The sequence below is a fragment of the Manacus vitellinus genome, unplaced genomic scaffold, assembly GCF_001715985.3.
Source record: "Manacus vitellinus isolate BGI_N305 unplaced genomic scaffold, ASM171598v3 scaffold_13_pilon, whole genome shotgun sequence".
NCBI classification, from domain to species: Eukaryota; Metazoa; Chordata; class Aves; order Passeriformes; family Pipridae; genus Manacus; species Manacus vitellinus.
In genome coordinates, this window is record NW_021938999.1 from 13718721 (window position 1) to 13739101 (window position 20381).

Sequence of the window (20381 nt, forward strand, 5' to 3'; positions counted from 1 at the left end):
ATACTTGGCTTTATTTCTTTAATGCAATAAGTGTAACTGTTAGAAGTGAGGAACATTATGCTAAAGCTATAGTGCAAAAATGAATTTTTCTTGGTAACAGAACATAAATAATATGTGTCAAATTGATGGAACTAGTGAGATTATAAAACAGCCATGCTTAGCAGCACTGCCACAATTTAATTCCCTCATTTAGTTGTTCTGAACAACAGAGTAGACTTGCCAGAAGGTATACTACGGTATTTTTTTTTTTTTTTTTTTTTTTTTTTACTTAATACAGAGCATGAAGCTTAGATGTGACTGACTCTGCTGACTCTGATAACTAATTCTGAATGGCTACACATATGATGAGACAGAAATAAAGAAGAGAAGAAAGAGCTAGAATGTTACTAGTAAGTGGATATGGGAAATGTGAACTGAAGAAGCACTAAAAGTAATGGCCCTGTTGGTGGATTGGACTAAAAGATTAAAAATACGAACTGAAAAATATAAAATAAGGGTAAAATTTTCGAGAGTGCTTTGGGCTGTATAAAATGTTTCCTAGTCAAGTAGTAGTGCCTTGGGTGTTTTACTTGTTCATCACTAGTTGGGAAAATAATATAAAGAAAACTGTCATTAGAAATAGCACTTCCTGGCAGAGACGTTCCTTGAATTGTCTAATATGTTTGAATACAATTGTTAGAGTTAAGATATTTTTTTCTCAGGAATCACCTTCCATTGCTATTAAACAGTATCTTTACACTGAAGATATTCAGAATTCATTCATAAAATATATTTCTTCCATAGCAATTCAAAATTGATATTCTATTAAGTGCACTATTTTTAGATTTAGTTTGGTTTTTTTGGAGGGGGAATATTTTTTTGAGTTTTTTTTTTAAGATAAAATGTTTTGTGATTTTTTTAGGAATGTCTTGGCATAAAAATCTTACTGCATTATTCAACGTGTTAAAATGAGAATGAAAGACATTCTTTTTTACTTTTGAGAAGGTTATACTATGCCCGCAAAAAATCTTCGGAGAGAATATAAAGCTCAATTTACTGCATATATTCTTTCTTTGGAAGCATTTTTTCCAGTATATTTGCTAGATTTGTGTTTCATCTGAAAACATAGATTGTGTGTCTCTTCCTATTGATGGTGCAGTATTGCTATAAAGAGTATTATTAAAGGATATCTCCCATTTTAAGACAGCAGTAACACTTCCTGTGATCTGTATTTTACTTTTTAGAGTCTGTTCAGATATTGGCAACACTAAAGACATAAGATCTTTAGAACATTATCTAATATCTATAGCATTTGACCCACTATCTCTGGTATCTATGTCTCTTTACATCACACCATATAACACTGTCATTCAAGAGGTAAAAGGATGTAATTTTATTTCTGTAACCCTCTACTTAGTGTGAACTATGGTTAAAAAAGTATACAAGTTGTAATGTTGCTTTAGAAATAAGACAGGCAAGACTGTAAAGAGAAGTCTATTGTCTCTACATAAACTGATGGATCTACATCAACACATGTCATTCAGGGTCACCCACAAGAACAAGAGGCTGGGGGAGGGTATTGTTCAATGACAACTGTCTCGGAGAATATTACAAGGCTGGTCAAGTAGATGGTAGACTGCTCTGAGGAATGTCATTTAATAGTCTTAATTCTTTTAACGCTTAAAAAAGGCTGAGTAAGGAAAAAATATGAGAAAAGTGAAGAAAATGACTAATTGAGAGAACCAGTTTTGTCAATCTATAACCATATGCATATACAAAATATACTGTGAAATTAAACCAGATATGCCCTTTCCCCTGGCAGCAATTAGTCCAAGTTAAAGCTAAGCTTTTGGAGTGGATTTATTCTGGGTTCTATCCCTACTGGTAATTCCTGTATTTCATTGATCTGACCAAGAAATAAAAAAATTCACTCCTCAGTCATAGCTCAGTGTCCTGAAAGATATAACACATTTTGGATATGTAGCAGATGATATGTATTCCATATCAGCAGTTTATGGTTTGTTTAACTAGGAAAAAGCATTTCTGACTGGTAGAATCAGGTGCTGTGTCAAATGCAATGCTTGTTCTAAAAAAGCATCGTCTGGAATTCCCAGAAAACTAGAAAAAAATATTATATACATTCAGTTGTTGTCTCCGTCTAAATCCATAGGTAAAATAGACAATTATCAATAGCATAGAAGGAAGAAAACAAAAAAAAAGTACTAACTAAGCCACAAGCAGCCCAGCATACAGCACCCAATTCTCATGCATAACTAATGCCATTTTGCAGTCTTCTTTGGTGAGGCAACTGCTTAGACAGTTGGTTCCTTCCCCTTCCTATGATAATACCTCACTCACACTTCGAGACTGTGAAACCTTTGTAGGTAGGAGACCCAATTTAAGCTGCTCTGCTCCTGTTAACCACTTCTTATCACTCCTCTCCCTGCTCCCTGATCGGCTATTTTAGCCTTGTTAGCAGGTTTTGTTCCTTCATTTCTTAGTAAAAATGTGACCAACATTCTTCAGCTAATGCAGTAACCTTCAGCTTATGAGAGACTGACAAACAGCTTTTCCGAGTCTCCATCTGCAGAAATCTCTAAAGCAAAGTCATCTGCCTTCTGTACTTTCTTTGCTCTTAATTGTTTTCATATCAATGCTATAAACTATTGCTCAGTTCATGTTGGCCACCACCCAGGCATATTCTGCAGTTATGTGATTTCAACTCCATATGCTATTCCAGTGTAAAAACATTCTCAATTTTATTATATGACCATTGTGATAACAGAACCAGTCTCTCATAACACAACAATATACGTAAAATAAACACGTTTCAGGACGCCCCATCTGCCCCTTTATTTGCCTCCCTGATTTTGAATTTGATATTTACTTGAGAATTTTAGTTATACAAATGTGCCATTACCAAGTCTGTCAATGCATGTATGCGTTACTAAAATGTCACAATAGCTGTGACTTGACCGAAGAAATATTTCAAAACCACCATTTACAATTTTATACCCCATTATATGTTATCTGAATGAATAACCATGTTCCAAGGTGTTTCCGTTTTACAGTCTTATAGTCAGAAGTTATAATTAAATTATGGTTATAAAAATATAAAATTAAACTTTTATATTCACTAGATGTTTCATGTAACACTTAGATTTCTTTCAGATTCATATGTTCACTAGATCAACACAGCTATTCTGTTTCTCCACTCTGATTCGTTTTAGTTTTCGTGTTCTGTTAACCAAATTTAGAAATACAACCTCACAAAGGCTTAGAAATGAACTTCAAAGAAAAAGGAAGACTGCTAAAAGGGAGTTTTAAAATGTTACGAGCATCTGGATTTTCATGTTGTAGAAACAGACGGGATATTGGTCAGCATTTTTTTCAGAATGGGCAGCACCTGCAGCCTACAGAGGATAATATATTTCAGCTCCTGTGGGAGATACCCTGTAGATTATTACCAATCTCAAAATGTAATTCTAGTAATTTGTATCAAAGGAAAGGTTGATTTTTATATATTTAGTACATTTCTAAAATCCATCTTGGAAATTAATCCAGTCACAGATGGACCTGATCCAGCAGCAGTAGAAATCAGTCATAGGACTCCCACTGATTTCAGTAAGCTTTGTACTTGACTGTAATTAGAATATGCAAATATGCATCTTTTTATGAAACAAGTCAGTAGTACAATAAAGGGGTGGAAAGTTAATCATACACTTGAAATAGCAGCATGTAGCTGAATATTAAATACTGTTTAGGTAGGCTGAGTGTTGCACCCTCAGCAAAATTCTGAGATGTTTCACCTTAAGGAATTATTTTTCCTCTGTGTTGCTTCAATATTTTGCAGAGATTATTTTGCATTTTGTGTTTAAATATTTCCTAATTTGAAAGACTGTTATAGTAAACTACCCCCTATATAAATATAAACACAGGAATAGTCAGTGGTATTTTGAGTCTGCTGTAGGCAGATCTTGTTTGTGATTATGATGCTATTTATTTGTATAATTGCTTATTTTATCCATCTATGATTTGACACATATATGTATATGAAACATATAATGTCAGCAGGTAAGCCATGTGTAGCAGTCTAAAAATATCTTCCTGCCTATCTGGAGTAAATTACAGGGCAGTAACACCAAATACTGTATGTTATGACCCTTGAAATTTGAATCGCTGGCACCATGCTTATATCCTCTCCAGAGCATTCATAGAGGAATGAAAATACAGTTTGTACAGTGTGTGGTTTGTACATCACTCATGCAAACTATGTCATATGGCAAAAATGACAAGATATAAAGTGAATCCAACAAAGAATGTATTCAATATTGCCATCAATGGACAGAATAAATGGGTTTAAAATACTGTGTTTAAACAAATGTGGAAAGATAAGTGAAACAGTCGTGTGTGGCAGGCAGCAACACTGAAGGCACTTGGTGCTGTAGAGAAGAAGAAGGATTAAAAGTTGAGGGAACCTGGTTCAACACTGAATAAAAGCAATTAGACACTGACCTACTCAATTACAAACTGATGATTAATTCAGGAAAACCTCTAATCATTTTGTTCTGAAAAGGGTGTCAATGACACCTTCTCCTCTTCAGAAACAAAGACACGCTCAGAATTAATATTCTGGAATGATCCTTACCTAGCTGAAGTGCAGAAAAAGAGTTCTTACAACATCCTACAGAGGTGAGTAACGTCAGTTCTCGCAGTTTATTTGTTGTTTCAAATGAAGGTCATTTAAATTACATACCTGGGCCCATTGTAAAGCTTGAAAGAGTGGTAGAGGTGAAAACAGAATTTAGGGGTTCTAGTTCACAAGTTTTAGAGCAGATTACTAAATTGTATAACAAGGCAAATCTTAGTTACTCAAATTTTTCGTCACAATCCCAGTGGCAATAGAGTTCATCCCTTTGAATGTTTTCCTGTCCGTTCTGCCATGCAGCTAATGGTACTTTAACACAAGAATTCCCTCCATTTTTTCCTCTGCATAGGAGGAAAAGCCTATCCATCCAGGAGGTCACTTAATGACAAGCTGAGTGCCAAGGTGTGTTTTTCAGGGTAGCGCCATGTATATAAGGGGTCAGAAGAGAGCAGCTATGTGCTTTGGTTTGCTTCTCAGAAGGCTGGCCAGCTGTCTCCCAGCATAATGTTCACATTGAGGCAGCTGGACAAAGTATTTCGGAAACATATGGGAACAACATATGTGCTGTTACAGGTCACTTGGTTACTCATGCTGTGGAACGCCTTTTAATTCCCGCACGTGGACTTGTGCCTCGGAAACGAGTCTATAGTAGCTTGCCCCATGGGAAATTAACTGATAGGCAAGGCTTCAGCTATGCCTTAATTCAATATTTAGCAATATGCTGAGGAAGTGGATAAGTCTGGCAGAAAAAGTTATCAAATAAAAGAACTGGGTGCCAGGTGCGCCTTGAGATAAATGAATAGCTTTGGTGTCTGAGTTGTACTTCTGGAAAATAAACTTTGGATGTAAAGTCTCTTTGCTTTCTTTGTATAACAGAAGTTTTATACAGTTTGAAAATTTTTCTACACATTTGTTTAACTGGTATTTTAGAAAATACTACAGCCAAGTAAATTGTTGAAATTCTATTTGCTAGTAATATTATTTTTCTATTCTGACCAAATAGTATGAACACAGTCTTTTTATATTCTTTTCTAAAGGGTGCCACTAATTTCAGTCTAATAATCTATTACTCATCTTACAAACACGATACCTCTTAACAGTGTGTTGTCCATTTTTTAACAAATATTTGGAGTGGAAAGAGTTGTTCACAGAGGAAAATGAAGAGCTGATATTTTAATTGTCTTAGTCATGTTCTTCATTCTGTCTTGTTCAAGGAAGTGCCTAAAGCAGGTTGAGAAACAATATGATATCAGTATCCCTCTTGTACACAAAAAATGCACAGAAGATCACAACTGCACAAAGATCGCAACTGCACACTTTATGAACAATCAAGTCCACACGAGTTATTTTATTTCATGTAATTAAAAAAATACTGAATATATAACTCTGAAAAGGAAAGGGGATACTGGTGTAGGAAAAATTAAAAAAATGAGGCTTTATAAATTGCCATTGCCTTTAAACGTGGACTTTCTCTAACTAAAATGCACAAGGCAAAATATTTATTATATTATTTTCTAATGCATATTTTAATTTTATTTCCATTTATTAATGCCTCTTCAGATTTTTCCCAGGCATTTTTCCCAGAATTCATTTGGTCTATGCCTGTACTGAGTAGGTTGCAAGATTATTTTATCCCTTGACAGTACTTAATTTACAGTAATTGTTTTTGTTTGTCTTATTGTTTCCTTTTGTTTTTCTTTTCTGCTTCTTGCCTCTGTCACTTCTTTATACTGCACTCAGCTATATATAATATCGTGCATTTCTAATTTTACAAGTGCTTATCGTTTCCATTAGTGTGCTGTAAGATTTTTTTAAATTGTACAATACAAACTCAAATAAATCTGTTCCCAACTCTGTCACTGCTCACCCATATATTTTCCCTTGTATGTGCAAGTCATCACAACAAACTCAGGAATATTTTTAATAAACTTAATTAAATACAGGAATGCTTGAAAGATTAGTACCTTCCCCAGAATTCCTCATGTCAGATAAAGGTGGGTGTAATTGTTTTCTTTGGGAAGAAGGGGGTTTCCTTAACGTTTCGTTTGGCTGAAGAAGTTAGAAAGAAATCCAAAGAATAATCAAAGAGGAACAAACAAGAAGGTAATAATATATCTGCAGAGTGTATTTCAGTCATTATGACCATACGGATGGACTCATAAAATCTGTATCTATAAAACCTTAACAAGACATGAGACCTTTTTATGCTGGTGCTTGAAAATTGAAGATACCTCTTCTTGCCTGCTCTTCCACAAAGGAACTGTACTTCGTGTCCTACCTCTGGTCTCTTTCTTTAGGCTATCAATAATGGATAGCCCATTAGTAGCCCTATGGGTTACTAATATAATACCCCAACATACTGAGAACATTGTGTTATCTACTAACAACCAGTATGAGTGTAATAACTTTTTAATGGCTAAACACACATGGAAACAGCAGGTTCCTTGGTCTTGGGCAATTATATTTCACAGCCAGATCTAGATACTGACTCCTTTTTTTCCAGGTTACCACCTCACTGAATGACTGGCTTTCAGCAGTCCATTCAGTCAGAGAAACTTTAGGAAACAAAAGAGACTTGAAAAAATGTTTACAGAACTTTTTCTGCAGCTGACATCAGGCAGTCAGTTGTCAGTGACATATGTTTGTTTGCTTTAACCTTTCAGAAAAATCTCTTAAAATTTAAAAATGCAACCTCTGACTTACAAGTGTGGTGAAAAAACTAAGACAATTAAGAGAACAGCTAAACCAGTGTTCAAATGATGAACTCTTTAAACTCTTTAGTTAAAACGAGGACATAAAATTGGGAGCATTTTCATTGGTTACAGATCAAGACTGGATCAGTACATCCTTTAAAGTTAGAAAATTTGTACCATATCCAAGTTTTTCATCTTCAGTTTTAATACATTAAAGACAAAAATGAGGCCATAAACATTCTTGAAATAAGGAAACTAAAAATTGTATTTTGCTTTTCTTTTTTAATGAATTCTGGAACATTACCTTCACCATCTATTTGAAAGGTCTGCTAACATAACACATAAATATTCCTGCTTATTTTAAGTGCCTTAATTTGCTTTTTTGTTGTTGTTGTTTTTAACGTTATTTCTAAGCATATGCATTCAGAATCTCTATCCCCATCATACATGTGATCTTGTTTTCCCAAAGTAAATTAAGAAATCTGCAACTAATTATAAGAACCAGCACTGTTTTCTAAGACTATAATATGGCTTCCAGTCAAACAAATTCCATATCCAGTTAAAGTTGCATCTTCTTTTAATATGAGTTCAAAGATGAAAAATAAATCACCCAAACCAAACAAAAACAACAAAACAACAACAGCAAAAAGAAGAAGGAAAAATAAAAACTACCATGAACAAAAGAATAAAAAGACCTTTTTGCTCAAATGGGCTATGAAAATTACCTCCAGTTGTACATTGAACTTGAGAATGTTAAGGGACAATGAGCTCAGTTCTCATGTGATTGTTGTCAGTTTAACAGTAGAGTATCTGCACTTATTTAAACATTTCTCATTCTGTCAGACCAAATCAAAAGTCCATGAAAAGCAGAAATCTTACTCTGTGTTCATCTTGCTTTGAACCACCTCCTATGCCAATGTGATTAAAGAAAGAAAAAGTCTAAAACCTCAGGGACAATAATTTCTTTGTTAATCTTCATTTAAAGTATGTTCACTTTCTATTTACCACCTCCTCCCAAAGTTTCGGTGCCTAGATTAAGGAAGGTCATGAAATTCCTTCTAAGATAAATGTTAATTATTAGTTAGCAGAAACTTTACCTGTCCATGTCTGCACAATAGTTGAAATATTTGCAGTACCTTTCAATTAAAAGATAAAGTGGACTTCACATTGCTCACATTCTCTTTTATTTAACTTTTCTGAGCATTCTAAGACAGTTTTGCTGAATTCTTTGAGCATTTATATTATTACTATTAATTTCTCCCTTCAAGATTTCTGAAAAATATACAAAGATATCTGATGATATCTATAAAAATCTTTATTTTTCTGAAACATGAAGTAAGTGTGAGAAGAGCATTACAAAGAAAGAAGGAGGCATCATTAAGTCTTAGCTTCATTGCCTTGTTATTCCTGAATCTGAGAAATATTTATTCCAATAAATGGAATTTTGTGTCTCGTTTCTTGTCAGCAGTGAGCAGTGAATGTTCCCGTAAAACCCAAAAGCTGAGTTTCCTGAAACCATTAAAACATTTGAACTTAGAGTTCTATTGATGTGTTCATGATTAATTAGTCATGCGACTCTTAGAAACAATAAGTGTTCTGAATTTATTCCATTACACGTGGCATAGGAGCACACATCTTTTGAGGATGAAGTACCACATGTCTAATTTGTTTTTTCTTTTAAAAAAACCCCAAAACATGTGTAGATAAATGAAATAATGAAGCAATTAAATGAATTTTGAAATACAGACAGTGGACTGCAGTGTTCCCTCAATTGCCACGCTGGCTGCTAGAAGGTAGCAAAGTCATGTGCTAGATATAGCCAAAATTACCTCCATAATGCTGTCAGTATTCACCTCACAAAAATAGTGTTGCTAATTTAACTGTTCCAAATACTATTTCTCTATATGCATCTTTGAAGAAGGAAGTGCCTCTTTTGAATGAATAGAAGGAGATTTTTTTAAATCTTCAGTGAAAAAACATGGAACTAAATGGAAGTCTCAACAATCCTCACATAACTCTCTTCACTCACTTTTTGTTTAGGTTCTGATGACAGAGAGTCACAAAATCTTACTAAAGTTTATTAAAGACTTTTTGCTAATCTATTAATTTGTAGCTATAGAGTGGAGTATTATTTTTTAGCTGAGTGTTTAAGCAGTGGCACAGAGGGGTATACGGAGCACATGTATATGCAAGGAGCTGGCAGATATCATACAGGAGCTATGAAAGAACCATGTCCTTCTGGAACAATGACTGGAAGCAATGGTATATCAGACAGGATATAACTGAGCATCTCAAATGTTACTGGAGTTCTATATTTAAGAAATTGAAGAGATAAGCTGAATAATGCAATAGAGCTTAGAGATCTATTAAAGTGACACCAAAGCAACTGCCAAAGGAATTTAATTTGAAGTGAATCAACCCAAAATTTAGCTGTACATGTGGTCTTTCTTACAGATTAATTGGACACTGGATTTCCCTTTCTCAGTGTAAACATCTAGTGTCATTCAAGCTGCACTAGGTAATTCTGCATTGCTACCACTCTGGAAGGTAGTTGATTCTCTTAGATGTTCTGCATTGCACCTCCAGCAGCACACAAATGCATTGATTCCATAGTTTCCCATTAAAGACCACTGACATCTGCAGTGGGAAGTGATCATATGTGCCCAATACCATTTGGATGTCCCAAGGGCCACATCATCCTTTATTCAGAAGATCAAGTGTCTTCTGCAGGCTAGGCAGTGTATCTGCCAAAGTTATAGAGACACCTTGGCTTTCCTCAGCACCTTACACAGCACTAAAAGCCTTTGTTTTGGATACTGGATCATGTCACAGTATCATTTGAGTTGTTTCATGACTGCATTTATTAAATGTTGGTTTCTTCTAATGGGAGTTTAGACAATCAATTTAAATATATTATCTTAATTTTAGGTCTATTAATTTAGAGCTGAATCCCCCTCTACTACGACTAACCCTTACTTTTCTGTCAAGAACTCACTCTCATGTCTATCTCATTTAAATATATGTAGGGTTGGTATCCTCTCCATTAACTGTCTCCATTTTTCCGTCAGAAAAATATTTATTGTAGTCATTAAGTGGTTGGGATAGTCATTAAATGGTTGGGATCAGAAAGAGAGAAGTATATGTGGTATATTTTTAGGCACTTACTGTAATTAAGTGGTATTTCTGCTGCAACATGAAGTGGTGTAATTGCACTCCTACAACCATTAAGGGTAACTCCCCAGGTGGACACTCGTTCTGAACGATTTTATTTATTTATTTTTTTAAAATATTTACACTACATCCAAAGAAATAATTGCACTGGAGGAATTCTCTATTCTCTATACCATGGTCCAGATATAAATAATATAAATAATATAAATAATATAAATAATATAAATAATATAAATAATATAAATAATATAATATGACATCCTCTCCACCCAAAAATCCATTTCATATAAAGTTCTCTCACTGAGGATGTATCAGATATTAAACTGATAAGAACAGATACTATACATAGTAGACACCTAGAAAGAAAATTTCAAGGCTAGAAAACTGTCCAAGGAAATAGTAGTTTTATTGGAATTCAAGGAATACTATATTTATGATTGCTGCTTTTCAAGTGTTTTTCTTTTACCTCTATATCCCATGAAGAAGTTGAGTGAGCATCAGTGTCATCTGCAAGTCACCAGTAGGTTTTTGACAATGATAAAATATTGACCTAATGAGAGTCACACAGAATCACAAAATCATAAAATTGTTGGGTTTGGAAGGTACCTCTGTAGTTCATCTGTTTCAGTCCCCCTGACTAACCAGGGCCACCTAGACCAGGTTGCCAGCACTGTGTGCAAGCTGCTTTGGAATATCTCCAAGCATGGAGGCTGCACAACCTCCCTGGGCAACCTGTGCCGGTGCTGATGCTCAGACAGAACCTCCTGTGGTTCAGTTTGTGTCTACTGACTCTGGTCCTGTCCCAGGCCACCACTGGAAAGAGCCTGTCTTCATCTTCTTTGCACCTTCCATCCACCTGAGCCTTTTTGTCTCTAGACTATATGGTCCCAGTTCTCTCAGGCTTTCCTTATAGGACACATGCTCTAGTCCATTATCTTCATGGCTTTTGTTGGACTTTCTCCAGTATTCTGTTTCTCTTGTGCTGGGGAGCCCAGAACTGGACACAGTACTCCAGATGTGTCTCACCAGTGCTGAGTAGAGGGGAAGGATCACTTCCTTGTTGCTTGTCACACTGTAAGAGACCAAACATTTACTTTAAAAGATATTGAAATGATTACATTCTGGATCAGACATGCACAGCAGCCTTAAATCTGCACAGCATTATATGCAGAGAGTTTTTCATACTACAAAGAACTGGTAAAGCTAACAGCACCTTATTTAGGATTTTTATTGTAAACACATATGGCTAATTATAACGCACACCAGACTATTCTTTTCCTTTTTATTTTTGTATGAATGTTAACCAGTTAGCCAATGCCTTGTTTTGATTTGTTCCATTTACAATATTGCAGATTCCACGATGCATATAAAGATTATATTACAGTAAAAGAAGCAAAAAAAGATGTGAAGCACCCCAGTCCTAGATTTAACAAGTTAACATATTTTTCAAACATATAACTTTGAAAAATAAATGTTGTTTGATCTCCATGATGAGTTAAATGAAATTCAGTGCATTTGAGATTGTATCTTTTTGCATGTGTGAAACATTAACTCAAAAGGCACTGGAACGAGCACCATCGATAGAACTAAAATTCACCTGCAGGATTAGAATAAAAAAAAAGTCAAATGTTGATTGAGTTGCAAATTGAGAAAAGATGTCTTTTGATTTATTTTTTGTCCTTTAGCAAGGCGAATTAATAGCCCATTATTAACACAGCGAAGAAAACACATGATGCTACTGAATTCAGATACCAGGTACAATAATAAAAAGAAAAGAATATAAGAAGTAAGCATTTACACAAAAAAATTTGCATTTTTTGTTCTGACACAACATGTTGCCACATAGGCCAACATCATTTTTCCAGATGGGTTTTACTCAGAAGCAAGAACCTACTTACAGTTTTAAAACACTGAATGTCATAACTGTGTTAAATACAAATCAGCTCCTGCTACTAGTCCTCCAATCTTACTCAATTAATTACACTTGCTATCCATCACCCTGGATAAGAAGCAGAAGGATATCAAAAGTGTAAGATAAAAAATAAAAATAAAAGCAAACCAGGATTTTTAAAAGCCTCCATAAGGATGTACTTAAATATGTATCTTCTTGATGTACTGCAAGATATGCCAGTCCTTCATCTGCATGCCTTAAAACACAGCAGTTTTCCATTTTCCATTGTCTGCATTTAACAGAAACAAGTACTGGCTCTTGCTGAAGTCACAGGTAGATGAAAAAAATATCCACTTCTCTCAGTCCTGACTTTTTAAAAAGATTAGTAATCCAGAGAACCACATCACATTTGAACTGAGTGGCATGACATCCAGAGTTAGATGAGTATTAAAATCCTTGTGGAGAATGAACTCTGTGGTTCCATAAATAAACCCACTGAAATTCTGTCAGGTTGAAAATGGGCTATGTACGTGTAGAGAAGTAGTGCAAATTCTGTTATCTGCTCCTAAACTGGAAAGATACAGTGATATTAATTAAAGGAAGTGGGATTCTCTCAGGAATTAAAGTTGCTAGAGCAACATCAACTTTCTGAACTTACTCAGATAATGAGAGACAAATTGACCAATAATAGCCAGTATTTTAAGACACCATGATGTTCATAGAATCATAGAATCAGCTGGGTTGGAAGGGACCTCTGAGATCATCAAGTCCAACTCTTGATCCCCTACTGCCATGGTTTACTAGACCATGGCACAACCATGTTGGTAGTGTATACAAAGTAAGGGAAGAATGAGGCGGCACTAAGGAAAACTGTGATCATCTTCTGAGCTATCACATCATACAATGCCATAAAACACACACTTGAAAGATGAGTCAATGTGTGTATCTTCAAGTTTAACAGTACTTTGAAGACTGAAATATTAAAGTTTTTCCTTATAATTTACCTGACTATAAACTGCCTTAGTAGCCCATTCTTAAAACTACATTCCTTACTTTCAATAGAATGCAAATTAACCTTTAGTTTTTAATATTCACATATTAACATATAATAATAATATCTGTTTTAACATATTTTTCCCTGAAATACTTTAAAATAGCTTTTTCATGTGATCTCTCCTAAACCAGAAAAGTAGTAATGAGAATCTCTTACAGAACCCATGATTTGTTCTATCATCATTACCACACGTATCAGCATATTGCACGTTTCTGGGTAAATCCAGTCCTTACAAAGAAAAAAAAAAGAGTTTGGCAATGAAATGACAGCTATAGGGTTATCTCTGTCAACCAAGAAATCACAGATCTCCTTTCACCATGCTCTTCTGCACTGATTTATGAGCTCTGTGTAAAGCCCACGTCAAACAAAGTTACAGTAACACAGTGAACTCCCAAGAGGCAGCACTGTTGAACCCTGCAGACCTTCACAAGAACTGTTTTTTAAGGTTCTGTACAGTTGGTGTCAGATTGAATACATATGGGATAGATTTAGACCAAGTTCATTTCCAGCAGAGCTGTCCAACTGTTAACACTTATTGAAAATCATTCTTATCCTTGAGATAACAGTGACTTATTTATCATTTTCTAATATATAGAGATCCATGAAAGGGATTACAATTCTGTGACAATTAGGAGGAAAAAAAAGGAAAAGGAAATCCTCAAAGTGAATGGCAAACTGAGAATGTAAACTAAAAAACTGTTTATAAGTTTCCTCTAAGGGCTGTTCACTATTTTCCCTATGAGTGTACTTTGTTGGAGATGTCATTAACTTTAATAAAATGAAAAAAATCATGAAGATGCTGATGTTTTATATTCCCTGTAAGCTAAGAAGGATGAAATCTGACTGCTGTCCTCCCTGAGAACAAATAGCAGCACAGAAAAACATCAAAGTTCAAAGAAGCAAATCAGCTGTACCTGATACAAGGCTGTAGTACTGCTACTTAAACACTGAACAGTACCACACAGTCTTGCATTATCAAGACCTTTCTTTATTCATTCTGAAGTGTATCTTACTACAACTAGTGACCAGTTTGTATAATTTAATCCATAGTGTAGAACTTCTTTCTCCTGTCGTATTTTCTTGCTTATTAATGGGCAGAGGAGAAAAATAGCATTGCAAGTACAGTCACTATTAATATGTACAGTTAAGGCAAAAATAGAAAAATCTAGCATATGAAAAAGAAACAGAGGGAGCTTGTAGAAATTTTTGGATCTCAATAATTGTACACTGACCTAGCTAGTAATTAATTCTTAAATTAGTACTTCAGAATTTTGAAACAATTCATGTGCTTGAGTTAATGTTGAGTTGGTATTTTGGTCTGGATTGGTTTTATTTTATTTTTTTTTAATTCTGTTCAAAAATGTTCAGCCTTGGAAAGATATGAAAATATGATGTCTGAATTAAGCAAATTACCTTATAAAGGGAGATGTGTAAGTATAAGGAGATGTTCCAGTTTGAGTTTTGTTGAAATTTGTTCTTGAGGTAGAGTTACTCCCTAAGCTGGTATTGAGTGTCTGGAAAAGAAAGCAGCCTAAAGAAGAGTGTGCCTGGGCTGCTTTTTTTTCTTCTCTTTTTCCATAGCAGGTGTGAATGAAGATAAAAATGGCTTCTCTTTCAAATAAACCCAGATTTTACAGCTATGATTTTTTTTTCTTCACTCTAAAAAGCAGTCTACGAGACATTTAAGTGCTTGCTATAACTATTAGGACATGAATATCTGAAGAGTAATGAGATGTCCTGCTCTTAAGGGGAAGGGAACACCCAAGATTCCTAGATGCTGGTTACAGAAGCCAGAGGATTGGCAAAAGCTTACAAAGTTCTATTAGTTAACACAGTTGGTGTGGAAATTGGTATGCTGGTTCCTGATCTCCTATATGAACACATGGCAGCTGATTTTAGATAAAAGGGTAGGGTGGAAGGGAAGAGAGAAAGAGATGCTTTTGGGCTCTTTAGTGATCTTGATCCCCTCACACAGTCCATACCCATTTCTCGATCTCATTCCGGTGCTTGCACTGGTCTGTGTCCTGCTTGTCTCCAACAGCCAGAACAAGGATGTCCATCCCTGGAAAATGCTGCCTTACCTCAAAATGTGGCCCCCTTCTCCAGCCACATCCTGTTTCTTCTCATGGCATGCTATTACCAACAATCCTTGGCCATTATTGGCCCCACAGCCATCTGGCTATCAGTGTTTGAGACATACATGCTAGCCCTTTCTCTTCTGGGTTTCTACAGCCTTCACAAACTTTGTTGTCCTTCTTTGGATACACTCCAGCACCTCATGTCTTTCTTGTAATCTTATTTCAGTTTTATTGAGTTGGTGTAACTATTAAAAAATCAGAGGAACAGGTATTAGAGAGTATGTTAATATCCCTTGGTAGGGAGTTTCAAGAAGAGCAACATCCTGTCCCTTCTTTATGTGGAAAACATTATTATTTATGAGTTTTCAGACTTTTATTTTTATTTTTCCATTTTTAAGATCATAATTCTCTGTGTCCTTGAAAATCAATTTGAACTTTGTTGACTGCACTACTCCAAAGAGATGTCTTTCCAAACACTTTTAGTGCTGTAAAACTTAAAACCAAAAAGAACAAGTCATTAGAAACAGATTGAGAGTAAAGATGGGAGAGAGCCAGAAATTAAAGCCCCTGACCTGATATATAGCTGATCACAGTCAGCAGTTCTTGAGCTAGTCATAAAAATATTAATCCAAAAGATTTTTTTTCCTGTGTATTAAGTAACTCTTCATTTTATGTACCATGGTTATTTTGAATTCTAATACAGCTCAGCTATGAAAACATCACCTGTTTCTTTTTAAAACTAAAGATTGCCTGAATCTCAGGGTGGGGCACCGAGCTGAACAGAAAGTCATGGGCTGGTAGGCAGGAGGAGAGATAGAAAAAAAGTTGAATCCAGCATTTTGATTGAGATTGTTAATATCCATTAGCATGGAGCTAAATTCAAATGTCCCAAAGAGTAAGAAGAAGAGGAAGATATTTTGATACAGGGGGAAACTAAGTCCAGAGAGGTGGGAGAAAGAGGTTGCTTCCCATAAATTTGAATAAAAGCTTTGAAATCAAAAGTTCTTATTTAAGTGCAAAGCATACATAAAAATATCTTCGCTCTGTCTGGCTTAGTCTGCATCTTATGGGAATTCATTTTGCACCATGGACCAGGATCCTAATACTTTCTGTGTTTCTGGAAACCTCTTTCACAGATATCACAAGAAATCATCTGACCAGAAGTGGGTATCTGAGTGTGGTGTCCTACAGCCCTTCTAGGGTGGCATTCAATACTGTTGATAATAGTTGGAGTTAAATAAATTAATTGTCCCCTGAAACTGTTGATTTCTGTACAATATCCATAGAAAACAAGAACCAAGTTCAGATGTTAATGAGCTGTAGACATATCAGGTTAAGTAGGACAATTAGTATTAACACAAATTTTATTTCCAATTATTTGCTTTATGAAAATTAACTGTTACTTGTTTGGTAATTTGAAAAATACTGTACAAGGAATACTCCAGGGTGATATTGTTCTAAAGTCAAGCACTTTGCTTACATTTTATTGCTATATCACAAAGAATATTCATTTTAACCATGGAAGTTACTGACCTTTTTCATTTTTTAGCATTTCTGAGACACTCAAAGTGTTGGTAATTAGAACAACAAAATACATTTTAATTTTTATATTGGATTGTGATTTGCAATCAGTCTAAAACTGTGATTGCAGGTGTCATAGGTTTACTTGTCCTAAAAAAAAAAAACAAAGGGGAATTCTTTTTTTTTTCCTTTCCCCTGCATTGCTGTAAAAGAAAGATGTTTAATGGGGGAGGGTAGTTTGCCTTGGGTGATTGACCCACACAAAAGAACTAACCAGCAGATCCGTATTCCAAGCCGATGGCCCTCTGAAGACTGTGGGGAGGGGTGATGAGTTGTTTTTTCTCTCTTCTGGGAAACAGGAGGCACTTCACTTTTGCCCTAACTCAGGGAAGGTGTGTCTTGGAGGGGTCCAAGGTCCACTTTGTTTTTGGCCTGGTCACCTAGTGCTTCTGGCCCCAATTTGCCTCCACTTTCCTGTGCCCTGTTCTGTTCTGCCCCCAGCCCAGACCTGCTCAGATTTCATCGCAGAGGTTTGACCCTCCTGCAGAGGAACCCTTTGGGGACGAGGTTGCCCTTTCCCTCCTCCGCTCCCGTGTGTTCATCGACAAAGTGGGGGAAAATCCCGGTCACAGCCAGCTGCAGATAGTGTGAGTTTCGTGGGAAGAGCCCCCTTTGCCACGGCCCCAGGGTAAAAGGAATAGGGACACGACACTGCACAAAAGGGGTTCTGACACAGTAGAAGGTCAGGGTGCAATGGCCAGTTTATTAGGGAAAACAAGAACTTATATAAGGTTTGGGTAAAGGGAGGTCTGATTACTGGGGTGGAGCATGGGATTGACAACTCAGGGTGAAACAAGATTGGGGAATAAGGAAAAGATGGGTGGAATTTATGAGTATCCAGGGGAAAGGACCAACGAGAGCTCACTCTGCACTGCGGCACCCATCAGCCAATCAGTGGGAGATGAGCAGGAAAACCAGGGGAGAACAAGGGAGTAAACAACTTCTGTCGGGAAAACGTGAGGGCAAGCCCTGAACAATATAAACCAAGGGCATTAACATGGGGGTACACTGAACATAGTATAAAACTGGTGATAAACTGAGGAATAACATGGGAGTTCATGGATTAATAGTCTTTACAGGCCCCATATAAGTCCAGGCCTTAAATCTTTCCCAATCACTTAGGTGATCCTCATAACTCATCCTTCTTAGCAAAACACTTCAGTCTCATTAAACTGAGACAGCAGGAAATTTTAAAATGGAATCTTTTTAACATTATAATTAATTTATCAATAATTTTATGAAATTTAGCAGGAAGAGCTTTGTGTTTTCCAAGCTATAAGTATCTAAGTATCTAGATATACTTATAAATTACATTTATAAGTATCTAAATTATAAATTTTTGTCCTTTTTTTTTTTTTTTTGCTATGGAGTGTATGCAGTGATACTTCTATGAAAATTACTACAGGTTTCTGAGCTGTAGTGCCATTATGCAGAAAGGGCATTATTATTATCTGTGCTGACAAAAATTAGCAATATGTACACAAACACACATTCTTTATGATGTAATTATTCTATATAAGACCTGTATTGGTTACAGGAGGCATGGCTGCAGCCTGGACAGAAAGACAGGACACATCTTTAAATCATTATGGAGTTAACTCCTTGAACTGTCAAAAGATCATCTGGAGGACCACCAAGGTCTGGTGTTGAAAAGATTTGAGAGATCATAACAGAATCAGATTTTTGACTGCTCCAAGCTTTGAAGTTTTCTAGTGGTCTCTGGCAATTAATCCCATCATATTTATCATCATGAAGCACAGTAACTTACAGGACTAGATTTAAACTCAATTATTCTTTTTGAGTAAAAACTTTAGGTGCAGGTAGGGGAACATGTTATCTTTCCTTATTAAAAATTTAATGCTTCTAGTGAACATTTTAAAGTGCCAAAAACTTACCCTGACTTAGTGTTTAATTGCATTTAAATGCATTTACACATTATGGAATTAGAAGTCTGACTTTGCAGGGAGGGTTTCTTTGATGCACAGTGGACAGTAGATTTTTTTTACTGCATGCTGGACTACAATGTGAACATTTTTACAGTGAGTAAAAGACAATTACTAGTGTCAGTCCAGAGAAAAATGTTCTTAGTTTAATTCCTAGGTCCAGCTGTTGCTCTTGGTCACACCCAGACAACCTCTGGAGGCAGTTGCAGGAGTACTTTCGACCTGAGGAGCTGGCCTTTCACTCCCAGATGGATGAGCTCACCCAGCAGCAAAGTCTGGCCTTTCACCAGCAGCACACAAAATTGGGAACACAGGCAAAATGTTCAGTGTGGATCTTGTAAGACTGAAGCTCACCTCTGTTCTTAAGGTTTAAGGAAAGGCAGAGGTTTAACAAAACCTGTCAGCTGATTAACCCTTCTAAAGCAACAATATATTTTACCTTCAAGGCTGAGCCAGTTCCTAGTTTTTGGGTCCTGCTTACATGGAAAAAAAACCCCCAAAACCAGCAATAGGCAGGACTTGATTTACATTTACTGTTTTAGGTTATTTACTCATTAATTAATTAATTAATTGATTAGATGTGTGCCACATCCTGCCCGCCAGTTCTAAACTAGAAGGGAGCCCAGGGGGTGAGCAGGGGACCAATGGTGTTCAACATTTGCATTAATGAAAAATGTGAGTTACATTCTTCTCACTAGTGTCCAATGACAGAATAAGAGTCAACAACATAAATTGAAATCCCATTTGAAGAAGAAAAATCAATATTTTTTTTTTTTTTATTGTAAAGGTGATCAACTATTGAATCAGGTTCCTCAGAGGGATTGTAGAGTCTCCATGCTTGGAGATATTCAAAACCCAACTGGACATGGCCCTGGAGAAGCTGCTTTAGCTGACCTTACTTGAACAGGGCGATTGGACTAGACTTCCTCAAAGGGTCCCTTTCAATCTAGGATATCATGTTGTTCAGTGAATATGTGTGCATGTAAATATGAGTATACACACACACACACACACACACACACACACACACACATTGTGAATGTAAAAATATCAAACCTATGTATTTCCCAAGAACTAACATGTCTTTATGTACTATAAACACAGGATGGGAAGAAGTTTTAAACTGAGTTAGACTATTTTGAATATGTCAATTTACAGGAACAGAAAGACTTCATGGAACATCATATGCAAAAGCTGGCTGCTCTAGCCAAGTGAAGTCCCAGAAGGAGAAGGTGACATACAAATGTAATCTCACATCCACACCCACCCAATCTTTTCACAATATGGAACATATTTTGTTTGCATCTGTCATAGCTACTCTATGTTAACTTTTTTCATAGCAA

General features: G+C 35.9%; 1 pseudogene; it reads right to left on the reverse strand.

Annotated features, from left to right (window-relative positions):
• Window positions 1–10744: 10744 nt before the first annotated feature.
• LOC112840967 lies at window positions 10745–10857 on the reverse strand (annotated as a pseudogene).
• Window positions 10858–20381: the final 9524 nt, after the last annotated feature.